At 39.8% G+C, this 19,327-nt stretch overlaps 1 protein-coding gene across 2 annotated transcripts in view; it reads right to left on the reverse strand.

Annotated features, from left to right (window-relative positions):
* Nucleotides 1-17,166: 17,166 nt before the first annotated feature.
* Nucleotides 17,167-19,327, reverse strand: part of SMPDL3A (sphingomyelin phosphodiesterase acid like 3A) — a 29,181-nt gene continuing 27,020 nt past the window's right edge. The window contains exons 8-9 of one of the 2 annotated variants that reach the window (XR_010933728.1): nt 18,578-18,727; nt 17,167-17,619 (exon numbers count right to left, since the gene is read on the reverse strand). The gene's annotated coding sequence lies outside the window, so the exon portion shown is untranslated. The other variant, XR_010933727.1, reaches the window with a different exon arrangement.

Below are 19,327 nucleotides of genomic sequence, written 5' to 3' on the forward strand. Positions count from 1 at the left end.
CAGGAAGTTGAAACAGTTTGGTTAGAATCAGGACCTAAATCCCAGTTCTTTTGATTCCACATATTATGATCTCTAATCGAACAAAAACTTTTCCCCACACTTACTTAATTTAAAGATCTCTAAAATGAAGATAAAATATTTTATTTATTGAAAAAAATCCATGTGTAAGAGGACCTGTGTTGTTCAAAAGTCAACTGTATAACTCCAGGGAAAGGGTGAAAAGAAACTGATATTTATTGAGCTCCTAACACATTATCTTCAAAATAAACCTATGAAATTGTTATTATTACTCCCATTTTACAAATAAAAAAATCAGAAGGTCAGAAAGATTAGGAAATTTGTCCAATATCCCAGAATGAGAAGAAATAGAATCATTATTGAAAGTATTTAACACCATAATAATCCCCATATTATACTGGAGGAACAAAAGAAGTAGTCAATTCATCCTAACATAGGGGGAAATAGACAATTAACATATTGTGACAAAAAGGTTTGTGTATTTAAGAGATGGATAAATCACATCTGGTAAGGGAAACTGGAAAGGTTTCAGAAAGGAATTGTATTTAATAAAGGTCTTGGAGAGGGGAAAAGGGCGAGATGGGGTAGGAGATTAATAGGCACAAACTACTATGTATAAAATAAATAATGTACAAGGATATATTGTACAGCACAGGGAATATAACCAATATTTTATGATAACTTTAAATGGAGTATACTCTATAAAAATATTGAACCACTATGTCGTACACCTGAAACTAGTATAATACTGTAAATCAACCACAATAGAATATTTTGTACAGGAAAAAGAAGACAGGCCTTGGAGAAAGGTTAAGATTTCCAACAGGCTCATCTGGGGAAAGATGAAACAGGTCTGCAAACACATTCGTAAAACTAACAAGTGGCTTTAACATGAACACAGGATACACAGTAAACACACAGATACCAATGACATTTCTATGTACTATCAAAATATGTTTGAAATTGAATTTAGAAACAATATCATTTACAGTACCTCCCCACAAAATGAAATAGGTATAAATCTAACAAATCTTCCAAAGCTATATACTGAAAAGTACAATATGCTAATGAAATAAATCAAATATCTAAATAAATGGAAGGACATGCCATGCTCAAGGATCTGAAGATTCAACATGGCAAACATGGCAATTCTCCCCAAATTTTTCTGCAGATTTAATGCATTCCAATAAAAATTCCAGCAGGATTTTTGTGTATATAGACGAGATAATTCTAAAACTTATATGGACAAAGGAACTAGAACTGATAAAATAACTTTGAAAAAGAGGAGTGAATTTGGAGGAATCACTCTACCAGATTTTAAGATATACTATAAAAGTACAGTAATCAAAATAGTGCAAAATAGCAGAGAGACAGTGGACCAGAACAGAGAAGCCAGAAATTGACCCATGTGGCCAATACATTTTTGAAAAACGTTCAAAAGCAATTCCATGATAGAAGGATATTCTTTTCAACAAATAACGATTGTTGTTATTGGATATCCATATGCAAGAAAAAATTTTTACCTAAACTTCACGTCTTACACAAAAATTAATTCAAAATGTATCATATCTAAATGTAAATACATAAAAATACAATATTCTTAGAGGAAAACAGAAAATCTCCATAACCTAGAGCTAGGCAAAGAATTCTTAGACATGACACCAAAAAAAGATCCATGAAAGAAAAACCTTGATAGGGGCTTCCCTGGTGGCGCAGTGGTTGACAGTCTGCCTGCCCATGCAGGGGACACGGGTTCGAGCCCTGGTCTGGGAAGATCCCGCATGCCACGGAGCGACTAGGCCTGTGAGCCACAACTACTGAGCCTGTGCGTCTGGAGCTTGTGCTCCACAACAAGAGAGGCCGCAACAGTGAGAGCCCCGTGCACCGCGATGAAGAGTGGCCCCCGCTCGCTGCCAACTAGAGAAAGCCCACGCACAGAAAAGAAGACCCAGCACAGCCAAAAATAAATAAATAAATAAATGAAATTTTAAAAAAGAAAAACCTTGATAAGTTGGAGTTCATTTAAAAAAAAAAAACTTTATTCTGTTAAAGACACTGTCAAGAAAATGAAAAAGACAAACTTCAGATAATATTTGCAAATCAAATATTTAGCAAAGGTCTTATATCCAGAAAATATAAAAACTCTCTAAACTCAACAATAGACTAGAAACAATTCAATTAGAAAATGGACAAAAGAATTGAACATTTTACCCAATAGAATATACAGATAGCAAATAAGCATATAAAAAGATGTTCAACATTATTAGCCATTAGGGAAAGCAAATTGAAGCCACATTGAGATACCACTAAACACTTCTCAGAATGGCTAAACTTAAAAACACTGACAATGCCAACTGCTGGTGAGGATGCAGAGCAAGAGGAACACTGATACATTGTTGGTGGGAATGCAAAATTATACAGCCACTCTGGAAAATAGTTTGTCAGTTTCTTATGACACACTTACCATATGACCCAGCAATTCAATTTATGGGTTGTTATGGATTGGATGTGTTCCCCCCAAATTTTTATGTTGAAATCCTAACCCCCCAGTGTGATGGTATTAGAAAATGGTGTCTTTGGGATATAATTAGGTCATGAAGGTAGAGCCCTCATGAATGGAATTAGTGTCCTTATGAAAAAGACCCCTGACAACTCCCTAGCTCTCTTTCTGCCATGGGAGGATACAGTGAGAAGTCAGCAGTCTGCAGAGGGTCATCACCAGAGCCCAGCCATGCTGCAACACTGATCTCGGACTTCTAGCCTTTAGACTGTGAGACATAAATTTCTATTGTTTCTAAGCCACCCAGTCTACAGTGTTTTGTTATAGCAGCCTGAACTGACTAAAGACATTAGTATTTACCTTAGAGAAATGAAAATTTATGTTCTTACACAAACCTGTATAGGAATGTTTATAGCAGTTCTATTAATAATCTCCCAAAACTAAAAATAGGCTAAATGTCTTTCAGTAGGTGAATAGATAAACAAAACATGGTACATCATACCATGGAACACTACTCAGCGATAAAAAGAATAAAAATTGAACAACTTAGATGAATCTCAAAGGCATTTTGCTGAGTGAAAAAAGTCAGACACAAAGGTAGCATGCATATGATTCCTTTTATGTGCTATTCTTGAAATGATAAAACTATAATGATGAAGAATATATCAGATTGCTAGAGGCTATGGATGAGATAAGGATGTGACTTTATAGGAAGAGCATGAGGGCATTTTAGGGGTGATGGAGCTTCTTTGTGTTCTGATTGTAGTGTGATTATATGCATCTATACATGTATTAAATTCATAGAACTGTATATCCACAAAGTTCATTTTTATATGATAATTTCAAAATAAAATTAAATAAGAAGGAGAAACAGGAGAGGAAACTATGAATTGTCCTCTTTTAGATGGAAAGTAGGATAGATACGAGGGACTCGTGGAATATAGGGCAAGATGAAGCATTGGTGTCAGGTTCAAACTCTCAAAATTGGACACTGTTGTGGCCTTCGTTGTGCCAGGGCTGCCTGATTTTCTTCTCTGCAGTAAGATTTCTTCCTGTCTCTCACTTCACCCTGGAAAGAGATATTCAGTCATCCCTGGGTCCCTTCCTCTCCCTAAAATCACTGTATTGACAGGACTTTACACCTGACCTGCTGTGGTCAGGGAAAGACGAGAAGCATGTCCAGCAAAGATATTAACTGGTAGACCAGGCCTGAATGGAAGAACACAGGACATGTTTGGCAACAGAAAGTACTTCAGCAAGTTTGACAAATGCATGAGAACAGTGGGGAATTGAAACTAGGTAGACTGGGGGGGGGGGGACCTTCAAGATGGTGGAGGAGTAAGATGTGGAGATCACCTTACTCCCCACAAATACATCAAAAATACATCTACATGTGGAACAACTCCTACAGAACACCTACTGAACACTGGCAGAAGACCTCAGACCTCCCAAAAGGCAAGAAACTCCCCACGTACCTGGGTAGGGCAGAAGAAAAAAAGAAAAACAGAGACAAAAGAATAGGGATGAGACCTGCACCTCTGGGAGGGAGCTGTGAAAGAGGAAAAGTTTCTACACAATAGGAAGCCCCTTCTCTGGCAGAGATGGGGGTTGGCGGGGGCGGGGGAACTTCGGAGCCACGAAGGAGAGCGCAGCAACAGAGGTGCGGAGGGCAAAGTGGAGAGATTCCCGCACAGAGGATCGGTGCCGACCGGCACTCACCAGCCCGAGAGGCTTGTCTGCTCACCCGCCGGGGCGGGTGTGGCTGGGAGCTGAGGCTCGGGCTTCAGAGGTCAGACCCGAGGGACAGGACAGGGGTTGGCTGCATGAACAAAGCCTGAAGGGTGCTAGTGCACCACAGCTCTCTGGGAAGGAGTCCGGGAAAAACTCTGGACCTGCCTAAGAGGCAAGAGACCATTGTTTTGGGGTGCGCGAGGAGAGGGGAGTCAGAGCACCGCCTAAACGAGATCCAGAGACGGGCGCGAGCCGTGTCTATCAGCGCAGACACAAGAGACTGGCATGAAACGCTAAGGCTGCTGCTGCAGCCAGCAAGAAGCCTGTGTGCAAGCACAGGACACTATCCACACCTTCCCTCCCAGGAGCCTGTGCAGCCCGCCATTGCCAGGGTCCCGTGATCCAGGGACAACTTCTCTGGGAGAACACACGGCACGCCTCAGGCTCACACGGTGCGTCTCAGGCTGGTGGAAAGTCACAATGCCCTCTGCTGCCACAGTCTCACCCCACATCTATACCCCTCCCTCCCCCCAGCCTGAGTGAGCCAGAGCCCCCTAATCAGCCGCTCCTTTAACCCCCTCCTGTCTGGGTGAAGAACAGAAGCCAGATATCAAACGGCAAGAGCTCTCCCAGAGATCTCCATCTCAATGTTAGACCCAGCTCCACTCAATGATCAGCAAGCTCCAGTGCTTGACACCCCAAGCCAAACAACTAGCAGGACAGGAACACAACCCCACCCATTAGCAGAGAGGCTGCCTAAAATCCTAATAAGGTCACAGACACCCCAAAACACACCACCAGACATGGTCCTGCCCACCAGAAAGACAAGATCCAGCCTCATCCACCAGAACACAGGCACCAGTTCTCCCCACCACGAGGAAGCCTAAACAACCCACTGAATCAGCCTTACCCACTGGGGGCAGACACCAAAGACAATGGGAACTATGAACACGCAGCATGCAAAAAGGAGACCCCAAACATGGTAAGTTAAGTAAAATGAGAAAACAGAGAAATACACAGCAGATGAAGGAGCATCTACCCATTTACCCATTACTGGTGGGTAAAAACCCACTGGACAAAATGAATGAAGAGGAAAAGGGCCGTCTACCTGAAAAAGAATTCAGGTAATAACAGAAAAGATGATCCAAAATCTTGGAAATAGAATGGAGAAAATACAAGAAATGTTTAACAAGGACCTAGAAGAACTAAAGAGCAAACATACAATGATGAACAATACAATAAACAAAACCAAAAATTCTCTAGAAGGAATCTATAGCAGAAAAACTGAAGCAGAAGAACGGATAAGTGACCTAGAAGATAAAATAGTGGAAATAATTACCGTAGAGCACAATAAAGAAAAAAGAATGAAAAGAACTGAGGACAGCCTCAGAGACCTCTGGGACAACATTAAACACACCAATATTTGAATTATAGGGGTCCCAGAAGAAGAAGAGATAAAGAAAGGGACTGAGAAAATATTTGAAGAGATTATAGTTGAAAACTTCCCTAATATGGGAAAGGAAATAATCAGTCAAGTCCAGGAAGCACAGAGAGTCCCATACAGGATAAATTCAAGGAGAAACATGCCAAGACACATATTAATCAAACTATCAAAAATTAAATACAAAGAAAAAATATTAAAAGCAGCAAGGGAAAAACAACAAATAACACACAAGGGGATCCCCATAAGGTTAACAGCTGATCTTTCAGCAGAAACTCTGCAAGCCAGAAGGGAGTGTCAGGACATATTTAAAGTGATGAAAGGAAAAATACTACAACCAAGATTACTCTACCCAGCAAGGACCTCATTCAGATTCGATGGAGAAATTAAAACCTTTACAGAGAAGCAAAAGTTAAGAGAATTCAGCACCACCAAACCAGCTTTACAACAAATGCTAAAGGATCTTCTCTATGCAGGAAACACAAGAGAAGGAAAAGACCTACAATAACAAACCCAAAACAATTAAGAAAATGGTCATGGGAACATATATATCGACAATTACCTTAAATGCAAATGGATTAAATGCTCCAACCAAAAGACATAGACTGGCTGAATGGATACATAAACAAGACCTGTGTATATGCTGTCTACAAAGACCCACTTCAGACCTAGGGACACATACAGACTGAAAGTGAGGGGATGGAAAAGATATTCCAAGTAAATGGAAAACAAAAGAAAGCTGGAGTAGCAATTCTCATATCAGACAAAATAGACTTTAAAACAAAGACTACTACAAGAGACAAAGAAGGACAATATATAATGATCAAGGGATCAATCCAAGAAGAAGATATAACTATTGTAAATATTTATGCACCCAACATAGGAGCACATCAATACATAAGGCAAATGCTAACAGCCATAAAAGGGGAAATTGACAGTAACACAATCATAGTAGGGAATTTTAACATCCCACTTTCACCAATGGACAGATCATCCAAAAAGAAAATAAATAAGGAAACACAAGCTTTAAATGATACATTAAACAAGATGGAGTTAATTGATATTTATAGGACAATCTATCCAAAAACAACAGAATGCAATTTCTTCTCAAGTGCTCATGGAACATTCTCCATGATAGATCATATCCTGGGTCACAAATCAGCCTTGGTAAATTTAAGACAATTGAAATCATATCAAGTATCTTTTCTGACCACAACACTATTAGAATAGATATCAATTACAGGAAGAAATCAGTAAAAAATACAAACACATGGAGGCTAAACAATACACTACTAAACCAAGAGATCACTGAAGAAATCAAAGAGGAAATCAAAAGATACCTAGAAACAAATGACAATGAAAATACAATGACCCAAAACTTATGGGATGAAGCAAAAGTAGTTCTAAGAAGGAAGTTTATAGCAATACAATCCTACCTCAAGAAACAAGAAAAATCTCAAATAAGCAACCTAACCTGACACTTAAACAATTAGAGAAAGAAGAACAAAAAAACCCAAAGTTAGCAGAAGGAAAGAAATCATAAAGATCAGAACAGAAATAAATGAAAAAGAAATGAAGGAAACAATAGCAAAGGTCAATAAAACTAAAAGCTCGTTCTTTGAGAAGATAAACAAAATTGATAAACCGTTAGCCAGACTCATCAAGAAAAAAGGAAGAAGACTCAAATCAATAGAATTAGAAATGAAAAACGAGAAGTAACAACTGACCCTGCAGAAATACAAAGGATCATGAGATTACTACAAGCAACTATATGCCAATAAAATGGACAACTGGAAGAAATGCATACATTCTTAGAAAACCACAACCTTCGGAGACTGAACCAGGAAGAAATAGAAAAATATAAACAGACCAATCACAAGCACTGAAATTGAAACTGTGATTAAAAATCTTCCAACAAACAAAAGTCCACCACCAGATGACTTCACAGGCGAATTCTATCAAACATTTAGAGAAGAGCTAACCCCTATCCTTCTCAGATTCTTCCAAAATATAGCAGAGGGAAGAACACTCCCAAATTCATTCTACAAGGCCATCATCACCCTGATACCAAAACCAGACAAAGGTGTCACAAAGAAAGAAAACTACAGGCCAATATCACTGATGAACATAGATGCAAAAATCCTCAACAAAATACTAGCAAACAGGGCTTCCCTGGTGGTGCAGTTGTTGGCAGTCCACCTACCGATGCAGGGGACATGGGTTCGTGCCCCAGTCCGGGAGGATCCCACACGCCGCGGATCGGCTGGGCCCGTGAGCCATGGCCACTGGGCCTGCGCGTCCGGAGCCTGTGCTCCACAACGGGAGAGGCCGCAACAGTGAGAGGCCCGCGTACCGCAAAAAAAAAAAAAAAAAAAAAAAAAAAGAAGAAGAAGTCCCACTCCTAACCCACCACCACCCACAATCAAGTTCTTTTTCTGTTTTTCCTCCCTGATAAGAGATTTGATTTCCTCATTTGTGCCCCAAGTGACCAACGCAAATAACATGTAGTCATACTTTTCCCTCCTCATGGGGCACTGAGTGGCAGACATCCTCTGCTTTCTAATCAAGACAAATTAGCAAACAAGATGCAGAGCCAGATGTTAGGGCTGAAGAATGCCTCATTCCCTCCCCTTGTTGAAACTTCTGAAATAAGCCCAGCCTTGCTGTACATGCCTCCGTAAAAACAGTTTATCGAGTTCATCCATTCTCAGATGAAGGAAGCTGAGTCATACAGCAAATTGCTCCAACACCCAGCGTGAGTCCTAGGGTTGTCCAAGGGCACAAAGCGTAGTAGGTGCTTGGTATTTCTGTATCCATCACAATCATAGCTTCTAAAAATTATTTTTTTTAAACTGCATTTACACGGCTCATGTCAGCAGAGCAGCTTTATGGTAATTTTAAAGATGGAAAAACTAGTGCTCAGATTGGTTATGAGCTTAGTCATAGAACTAGAAAATGGCAGGGTCTGGATTCAGATATTCTGATTCCTAATATTTTTTTCTTTTTCCTGATATAACCAAAGCATTCCTCTTCTTTTTATCTATAGAAACTCCTGGTCTTTGAAAAGAGGTTAAAAACCAAGACTTTTAACCAGTTCCAAGGAACTGGTCCAGCTTCACCATCACATCATTCTCCCCTTAGCCCAGCAGATGGGCTATTCTTTGCTTCCACAGGTTAAATTAGGATACTCTGGGCTTTATTTTTCATTTGCAAAGTTCATCAGTGAATTATAAACAAGAAGCACTCTTCATGAAGAGATAACCAGTGCAATCTCTGTTCAATTCAGCAACAGACTGAAAGATTTATTGACCCCCTAGGTTTAAAAAAAATTAGTTTTAGCTTCTAGAAATTAAAAAATGTTATCTATGGGTTTCTATCAGAGACACTATTCTCTGCGAGATTATTCAGAAATAAATTACTTTCTGAGGAAAGCTAATAAAAATCTTCTGCATGTGTTTGTTTCACTCAAGAATTTTTAGAATGGAGATAATGGAGGAAGTAGAAGGACCTGATGTGAACTGTAGTTATGACGCTTAGAAATTTCAGTCTTGCCAAATAAAGAAACATGCTAATACAATGTTTTCATATGTATGCCTTGGCTACTTGATTTTTATATTGAAAATTGTGGAAATGTTTATTTTAGCATTATAAGCGTAATGACGTGAATGCAAGCGTAAGTGCCTTCAAAGCAAACAGATACACTCATTTGTAGAAATCCAACCTAGAGATGTAATTTATTATCGGATGGTTTTATTAACTGTATGGGCTGAATCGTTTCATCATTTGTCTGTCCAGCAGGGCAGGGCATCTGGAATGGCCAATTGTGCATGTTGGAAAGGAGCAGTTGATGCTACTCATACATCAGTGCTGACAAAGCACCTTCGAGAGCCAACCCCAAAGCCCAACCTCACCCCTCCACCCATCTCCCTTCCCCACATCTGCAGGATCTCCCTCCTGGAGGGATTGCCAAAGTGTGCTCACAGACAACCGGTATCAAGTTTTGTGGTGTTCAGTTAAAATATGACGCAGGCTCCTTACCAAAATACTCAGTGACCCTTCCCATATTGGACTTTCCTATCTCCAGCCCAAACAACCAATTATGTAACTCCTGCAGTGAGCTGTGATCAGCTGGCTATCCGATCATAGGACAGGATCTGATAAACGCTTACACAGAAATGCTAATAGATAATACTCTTATCCTTCCCAGGCCTATATGCCTTATTATGGAATATATATTATGGAATGAAGATATATAATAGATACATGTGTATGTAGTGTTCTGTTACTAATGTGTTATTTCAAGTAACAGAAGTAAGCTGGAGGGATAGACACCATCAGCATCTTTCTTTCCAGTGTTATCCCTGAGAAACTTCAAATTATAATAAATTTAATAAAGAGGAAAAAAATCCCTTCCTGTGTTTTCATGGGCAGCTGCCCTAACTGAGCATGTCTCAATAAAATCATGTCAGCAGCAAGAGGGAATATTCTAATCTCAGAGGCAATGGATAGAAGAAGGGGATGCCCAGGCACAAAAAATCATGTTGGTTGAGCAACACACACACAAAATTTTAAGCATATTTTCTGAATTAAAAGCTAACTAGGCAGGCTTCCCTGGTGGCACAGTGGTTGGGAATCTGCCTGCCAATGCAGGGGACACGTGTTCGAGCCCTGGTCTGGGAAGATCCCACATGCCGTGGATCAACTAAGCCCGTGAGCCATAACTACTGAGCCTGCGCGTCTGGAGCCTGTGCTCCGCAACGGGAGAGGCCCGCCCACTGCGATGTAGAGTGGCCCCCACTCGCCGCAACTGGAGAAAGCCCTCGCACAGAAACGAAGACCCAACACAGCCAAAAATAAATAAATAATAAATTAATTTTTTTAAAAAAGCTAACTAAGCTGTACATAGGATTTTTACACATGAAAATTTCATCTATAATAAAAAGCAGAATTGATTTTCTGTCACCCTTGTCTATTGTCTTTTTTCCTATTTAATAAATATTTTTGTTAAAGTTTAACATACATCAAGGACCCAGTTCATAAGCCTATAGTTTGATGAATTTTCACAAAATAAACACATTCATGAAACAAGAACTGAGATTGAGAAACAGAATATTCCCAGCGCCTCAAGAGACTCCTCCTGCCCTTTTCAAGTGACTAACTTCCTCTCAGATGTAATTGGTGTGACTGTTCTACCTTCTAATGCCATAGAACAGCTTTGCTAATGCACTTTTAAATGGAAATAACTCTGTCATTTTATTTTAGTCATGTTATTACCCATTTGGCGTTAAATCAAAGATAGTGATTAGAGACATTTGGTTTTCCTAAGGTATTCTTCAGGGTATCTGTTTTTCTGAAAGTACATCATCTTGAATTATCAGGATCTGAAAGAGCCAAGTTTGAAAAGATGACTTCTTAGCACAAGGTCCCAAGACAGAAGAATGATGCGGCTGAAAGAAGTCACTATGTCAGGTGAGTAAGAGAATCATTATTGTAACTTGAAATACAGGGTAGTTTCAGCCATAAATTCAGAGTAAACTTCCTTTATGTGTAACACTTTAATATTGCATTATTATCAAGGAGAAATATAACTTTGCCTTTAGCCATGTTCAAATCTTCTGAGGGAGAAATATTAAATATATAAACATGTGAGGAATGAACTTCAGCAATGTAATCCATTATGAATATATTTGAGGCATAAAATCTATAATAAATGGATAGAACCTGTACTAGTCCATTTCATATTTACAATGTGTCTAGTAACACTTCATTCCAGCTGAGCAATTTATAGATTGGGTAGTTGTTTTCCTTACTGTTTATTCAAATAGTAAATCAATTTTTGCGTTTTTTAGAAGTTGAATGATGAATTAATCAGAGCCTGAGTTTCATACTTTTTAAAAGTTAGGTGACGAGTTATTCAGATTTCCCTGCTACCAATTCCACTTGTTTCGAAGCAGAGGGTGGGAAAAATAAACTGACTTATAAACCCTCCCTATCCCTTGTTAGTTTCCTCCATGAACCATCGACCCTGATAAGCATAATATGAGAAAAGGGGGAAAAGAAATAAAATTGCATATATTTATTAAGCAACTGTGTAGATATAGTACTTTATTCGTACTAATAAAATATAGCCCCACTTCTTATGAACTTAAAGTTCAAAACTAGAGCTTCCCTGGTGGCGCAGTGGTTAAGAGTCCTCCTGCTGATGCAGGGGACGCAGGTTCGTGCCCCGGTCTGGGAAGATCGCACATGCCGCAGAGCGGCTAGGCCCGTGAGCCATGGCCGCTGAGCCTGCGCGTCCGGAGCCTGTGCTCCGCAGCAGGAGAGGCCACAACAGTGAGAGGCCCACGTACTGCAAAAACAAAAAACAAAAAAACAAAAATGAAATACTGTTTCATGCCAAAAAAAAAAAAAAAAAGTGGAGGAGATTAATCACCAACAGATGTGCATGAAAAGAAATATTAGAGGAAGTTCTCTGATAGAAGGAAAATTATACCAGACAAATGTTCATTTCACTCCACATAAGGGAATGAAGTACACTGCAAGTGGTAAATATGTAGGTAAATATAAAAATTGAGATACCCAAACTGAACTCTTGAATTTTTCCTCAACATCTGCTTCTTGCTTAGTCTTTCCTTATCTCGTTTAATGACAGCTCCATCCTTCCATCCTAAGGTCAAAAATTTTGTGGTCAACATCGACTTGTCTTTTTTGCGCACACCCTACATCAAAGCATCAGCACGTGCTCGTAGCTTTAACTTCAGAACATGGTCAGAATCTCACCTCCGTGGCTATCTCTTAGGTGCTTAGCTCCATCATTTTGCCTCAGCCTTCTAATTGGCTTCTCTGCTACCACAGCAGTGTATTCACAACGCAGCAGTCATAGTAATCCTGCAAAAACATATGACACTTCCCATCACACCTCTACTCACCAAGCTCCAGTAGCTCCCATCTCCCCAGAGAAAAGCCAAGCTCTTGTTACAGCCGACAGGCCCCATCGCGCCTTCCTGTCTCCATCTTTGCGCCTCTCTGGCCCTCCACCATATACTGACGTGGTTTATTCTCTCTCACTTCCTTCAAGTCTTTTCTAAAATGTCATCTATTCACTGCGGCCTTCTCTGAACACACTATTTAAAATTGCAACTTCCTGCCCACACAGAGCTACCCCCTTCCCTGATATCTTGATCTCTATAGTCCTCCTGTTTTATATAATGTGTTCACTGTCGTGTCTCCACTAGAACATAAGTTCCACGAAGGCGGGAATATTGTCGTTCATTTTTACTGCTGAAAGTCCAGTGTCTAGAGAAATGGCAGGCATTTAGTAGACCTCCATAAATATTTGTTGAATTAATGAGTAAAGAGGGGTGTGCTTGACCAAGCCCGGCAGCTGTAGTACATATCCTTTGTCACCAGAGGGCAGCACAAGAGCATTAAGGTGTTAATGATGGACGCTGAAGAGACGCTAAAACCTAGGTTCACACGTGGGAGATGAGGAGAGGTTTTTCCAAACCCGATCCTGTGGTGGAGGTTGCATAGAAGAGGAAATCAGGGGTAGTTGAATAAACCTCTGTTTTTTTTTATGTGTGACTTTGAGAATCACTTCACTCTCTGGGCCTCAGTTTCCTCATACTTTAATTCAATTCACTAGATTTGTTTAACTCTGATTCACTTCTGGCCCTAGCAGTCCACCATTCGAAATCAAACAAGCCCCCATGTGTCCACCTCACCTTTTTAAATTTCACATTCAGGCTAGAATATAGTGCAATGTATTTTGCGTAAAGTTGTATTCAAGCTACTGGGATTCAGTAATTACCCACAAGTTCAATAGAAAAACTATATCAAAGAGTGAGCGTGACTCGATTTCTTTATTCCCACCTCTAGTTTTTGAATGAGAGGGAGTAATACTGAAATGAAAGAAGTTAGCACCACTCTGGAGATCCCAGGGCTTTGAGATAGTGTCAATTAAAAGCTATGGTTTCTTTTCCGGTTATTACTTTGGGGAATATGCTAATGTAGAGAAATTTGAGACTGGAAGATATTGTCCCCTGGAAAAGAGGCCATTTAAACTTATCCATTGGAGGAAATGACTAAATTTATTTTCTTAATGATGGAAGAGTTTAATTTTCTTTGAAAGAATCAACATTTCTAAAACTGATCAGGGGAGGGCAGTAAAGAGTTACATACAGCTGCTAGTCAATAAAGTATTTATACAAGAGAAGAATTATATTTTAAACTAATTTATTTTTAAGTTTTACTGGCCCCTAATAAAATTCACTCACCATTTTCTTGGTTTGAAGAACTTAAAGTGTCATCAAAGGATTTGTGGAGATGAGTTCGGTCACTGAGTTAGCATAGCACCTCAGAACAAAAAACTCCCTGAATTGCATGTTACCATTGAATATGGAGCCCACTACCACAGGCAGGAGAAATCATCTTTTCATGATCTGGTATTTAAGTGGCTTTAATGAAAGGCATCCCTTTTATGGGATTAAATGCATTAAATTCTATTTTAGCGTAATTGTTCTCTTAGTCCTGGCATTTGACTTATTTCAGAATGTCTAATCTACATTTATGCTTCACAGAAGTTTATTTTCTCATCCAAAAAATAAGAGGACATAAAGAGACACACAGGTTGGACTTCTTAGTGCCGGTTATTATGTTAAAGCAAAATCAACATAGAGCTTGATTTCTTTGGCCTAACTCCATTGACTTACGTGGGTGGCTTTGGTTGGAAATATACTGGGCTGCTAAAGAAATGAGGAGAAAAAAAAAAAATCCATGCCACAAGAGTGCTAAATAAACACATCTGATTTTCTGTCTAATTTTCTGACAGAATGGTTAATAAGGTTATCTGGAAAGAATCAAACAATCCAAGCTACATCCTGGCTATGTTCTCTACTTTCCTATGTAGCATTTATCAAAAATGTAATTATCTAATGGCTTGTAATTATCTAGTGGTTTTTATTTTCTATCTTCACCACCTAGACCGGTACCACTCCCCAACCTCACCCCAGCAAATCTCTCTTCATTCAGGGTTGTGTTCCTGGCAATGTGCATAGGCCTGTTCATATGGCAGGGGTTCCACAAATTCTTCTAGATTATAAGCTCCAAGGACAAGGATGGTCTCATAGTCAGCTTCAGATTCCTAGTATTTAGCCCATAGCATGGTAGAGCATGTAAATTTAGTAAATATTTCTTAGATAAACTGTTGTCTAATGTATTTATTCTCTTTACCAGGTACCATAGTGAACAAAACAAGTTTCATGCCCTCATGGAAACATTCTAGTAGGAGGTGGGACAACAGAGGTAACAGATACATATGCATGAATAATTCAAATATCAGACAGTGATCAGTGGAGGTAGACTCCTGTAGCACCACAAGAAAGTCACTGACAGACAAATGCAGAGCCAAAATTGCTGGCCGTCCTCTGAAAAGCACAGAAGAGTCTCCTAGGCAAGGGTATCGCCTGTGCAAAGACCCTGCACAGGAATTTGGTAGGTTCAAAAGGTCAGTGAGGCCAGGAGTTGCAGAAGAAAGGCATAGCCATCCACCTATACCTTTCTCTGCGCTGGAGACTGAAGAAAAGCAGCTTGAAAAGAGTGACACAAGGAATGCAGTAATGATGCTGAAAACTCGGCCTCCATGCACCAGTGCCGAATCGAATCTCAGAGACAGAGTTTTTGGTGAAATAGAAAAGAATAGCTTTATTGCTTTGCCAGGCAAATGCAGACACAGCAGGGTCATGCCTCAATAACTGTGTGCCTCAACCCGGGGAGATTTGACGAGGAGTTTCATAGGATGGTTCAAGGGCAGGGTTCTGATCAGGATCAGGGTGTATGTAGGGCCTGCACTCCTTTTATCTGGGCTCAGGTGGTTTCCTGATGAGCTTCGAGGTTATCAAACTGTTACCTTCTCTCTGGAACATCTTCCATTTGGCGGGGCTTTTAATTCTGCAGAAGACCTTAAAGATATTATTATGTGTATCCCTTGAGGTGGACCCAGGACCCTGCCCCGAGGCTGCACTATTGTTTCTTGGCGGCTTCTCCCTTGTCTCTGCATCCCCTCCCTTCCCTGTTTAGCAACTGGTTGAAAGTCTTCTGTGCTTGGTTTCAGTAACAGAACAACCATCTAAGAATGAATACAAAGAAATCCTGTCCTACTCACTCAAAGTCTTGGTGTTCAACACTCAGCATCCAATTTTGCAGCATTACGAGAAGATTCCCTCATAAAAGCTTGGGGAGATACTATGTATATAACGTTAATTTAAATATCAAGATTCCAAATTGCTTAGACAGGATAAATTCAACTAAGCAAGGACTATTCAAGGGAATAAGACAATATTCGTGTTCATTCATGAAGACATTATTTAACAAATAATAAGTGAGTGCCTCGAATGTCAGGCATCATTCTTGGTGGTGGGGATACAACCGTGAACAAAACAGAAAAAGCACCTGTCTTCATGGAGTTCATCTATATTATTGAGGGGGAGATAGCCAAAAACTAAAAATTACACAAAGGACAAGATCATTTCAGCTGTGACAAGTGCAACAAAGGAAAAGTGCCAAGATCAACTTGGGTGGTCAGATGTCTTCCCGGGTCCCCTTCACAAATCATGTCAGCTGACGAGTATAGCAAACATTAGGAGAGGTTTCCTCTAAGTCATGGAATGATGAAATGGTTTTCTCCTTTATGTTTTCTACATTTTCTAATTTTTTGCAATGAGGATGTTATTTGATTTATGTAATCAAATTGACAAAATTTATTAAATAATACATAAAAACATTCTCATTAAAGTTTCAGCTGCTAAAGATAAAATTAGGAGTTTCCTTTGCCAAGGCAAAGGAGACAGGCATAAAGTAATATTATAAATGAACTTTATTAAAAGTGACAGAAATGAACTTTATTAAAAGTGACCTTTATTAAAAGGTCCGTGTTTGGTGCCTCTGCTGCATAACTGGAACAAGTTTTCTGGGAAACAGTAATCTCTATTCCCAGAAGTATAAGACAGCATACTTCACTATTTTTAACACAAATGCTTCCTTCTTTAATTTATGAAGAGTGTTATCAGCAGGGATACCATTGTTAGTTCCATGTGATCGTAGAGAGAATTCTGTGATTTTATCGTAAATAAGGAGCAAGAAGCACTTTTCGGGAGTTTGGTTCACATATTATGGGGACGTTAGTAAACCTCAGCAGAACCAAGCTCTTTTTTTTAAAAAAACCTTCTTGGTCAAATGTTCAAACTCAGGTTGATAACGTTGTTGATTGCCACAAAACCAACTGTGGACATGAGTCATCAACATTGACTACAATTCAGCAGGACATAAGGCATATTCTTGCTGCACGTATCTGGGAAGGAGGAACTACCATGAATGTTACAGTTCTCGGATGACAGGATCGGTAACCAGTGCGTCACAGGACTTTCATGTGCCGTGCCTCCCCTGACCAGTACTTGACATTGATGAGAAATGACACAGGTGAGGGAATGGGGACTAGCTCACTTTTTATTTAAAGCATACAGTCCGCTGTAAGCAATGTAATACAATCCAGAACAGTACGAAACAGGAAGAAACAATCTACTTAATTGGATCAAAACCAAAACAAACAGAAGTGTTATTTTCTTTGTCTCTGCTCTGCTAATGCACATACAAGTTTCTAGATAAACATTAATATAACCACTAGAAAAATGGGGAGGGAGTTATAGGGGAAGGTTCAATAAAGTGCCAAAACAGATAAAGCTGATATACTGGACCCAAGTCTCGTTAAACTGTAATTTTTTTCCCTCAGTCTTCTGTGTCCCTTTGCTTCCCCCCTCCTGTTATAGAACATCAATTAAAATTTTTTTTCCTTGGTGTTACAGTGAAGAGCATTCAGTGATTCTCAAGGAAAAACAGGCATCTATTTCTCTTTTCCCAGGCTTTCTTCTCTTTCCTTGAAAGAAAGAAAAAAAAAAGAGGCAACAAGGAGACTGGCGCTGCCCAGTTCCCATCGTACGATGCTGATGTAACGAGCTGGGGGCGCCCTGACGGGCTGACTGAGAACTGGTCATGCTTTCTTCACACATGGAGCGGCAATCAGCTTACAAGTAAATCACCTCTGAGCACAAGCTGTCTCCACAAAGGCAGCCAAAGAGGCAGCATTCAAAGGCTGACAAAACATCCCTAAAGCGTGAAAGAAAAGGAGACACTGAGGCTGCTGGAGGGAGAGGCTTCCAACATTAATCCCCACCCTGTCAGGCATTGTGCGCACTCCAGAGGGAGCTTGACCGATGGAATACCATCTGAAGTTCACACTTGGAAAAAGCCACAAGTTCAACATCAGGAATGAGGGGAAAGTGTCAAGATACAGGGTAAACAAATAAATAAGAAAAGGGGGAGAAAAGAATAAGAAGGGAATGCAGTGTTGTGTGGTGACACCCAGAGCTGATGATGTCTGTTGCATCTTAAGCTTCCAGTGAACTCCATTAATTATTCATAAGCGGACATTTTGTGAATTGCATACACTTTGCATGTCATTTACTTTCTAATGTAAACATTGAGAAGAGAGTCATTTCTTGAAAGTGCAAATGTTTTTTGCAAGAAACACTTTGAAAAATCGTAACACTGACCAAAGATCAACAAATGACATCTAAAACAGTCTAAATATAGTAAGTCTGTTCTTCCTGAGCAGAGACTGTTAGTTAATACTCTATAAATTATTTACAATCATGGTACTGGTGAGCTTAGAAATGAGTTGGACCAGAAGAAATGCACCAGCTCTCACTTACTCTGGTCCTGAGATCTGCACTACTTCTGCTTACGGGATACGTCATCTACTTATCTATCTACGTTACCTACACATTTGTCTGCCTATCCCTACCTATGCATACTTTCATGCATCCAACACTTACCAAGCAGCTCACATATTGCTTGTGGCTGTATTTACATCTTTGTCATATCATCACTCTCCTCTTCTAAAGAGACTTCCACAGTAACAAGTTACATCTTTTTTTTTTTTTTTTGGCCGCATCACACTGCCAGGGAAGTCCCCCGTAAGTCCCCTACATAAGAACAAGTTCCATTCTGAGAGCACGTTTGTAAGCCTAGTTTGTTTGTAAGTCCAACAAAGTTAGCCTAGGTACCCAACTAACACAACTGGCTATATAGTACTGTACTATAATAGATTTATAATACTTTTCACACAAAGAATACATAGAAAAAAAACACAAAAAATAAAGAAAATATTTTAAATCTTACAGTACAGTACCTTGAAAAGTACAGTAGTACCAGCTACATCACCACTGTTTTTACTCTTGCTTCTGGACATCTTGGGCTTGAAATAAAGATACTGTACTACTGTACTCTATACAGTGCTATACAGTAAAGTGCACAAAAGCACAACCACTTGTAGAGGATGCACGCACGTGACAATGTATGCCAGACACGTGAACTAACTTACGTGATTGGACATGTGAATGCACATTCACATCTTTGAAAATTCGCAATTTGAAGGTTCGTATGTACATCCTTTTTTTTTTTTTTTTTTTTTTTTTTGCGGTACACGGGTCTCTCACTGTTGTGGCCTCTCCCGTTGCAGAGCACAGGCTCCGGACGCGCAGGCTCAGCGGCCATGGCTCACGGGCCCAGTCACTCCGCGGCAT

Source organism: Pseudorca crassidens, chromosome 13 (assembly GCF_039906515.1).
Source record: "Pseudorca crassidens isolate mPseCra1 chromosome 13, mPseCra1.hap1, whole genome shotgun sequence".
Taxonomy (NCBI): domain Eukaryota; kingdom Metazoa; phylum Chordata; class Mammalia; order Artiodactyla; family Delphinidae; genus Pseudorca; species Pseudorca crassidens.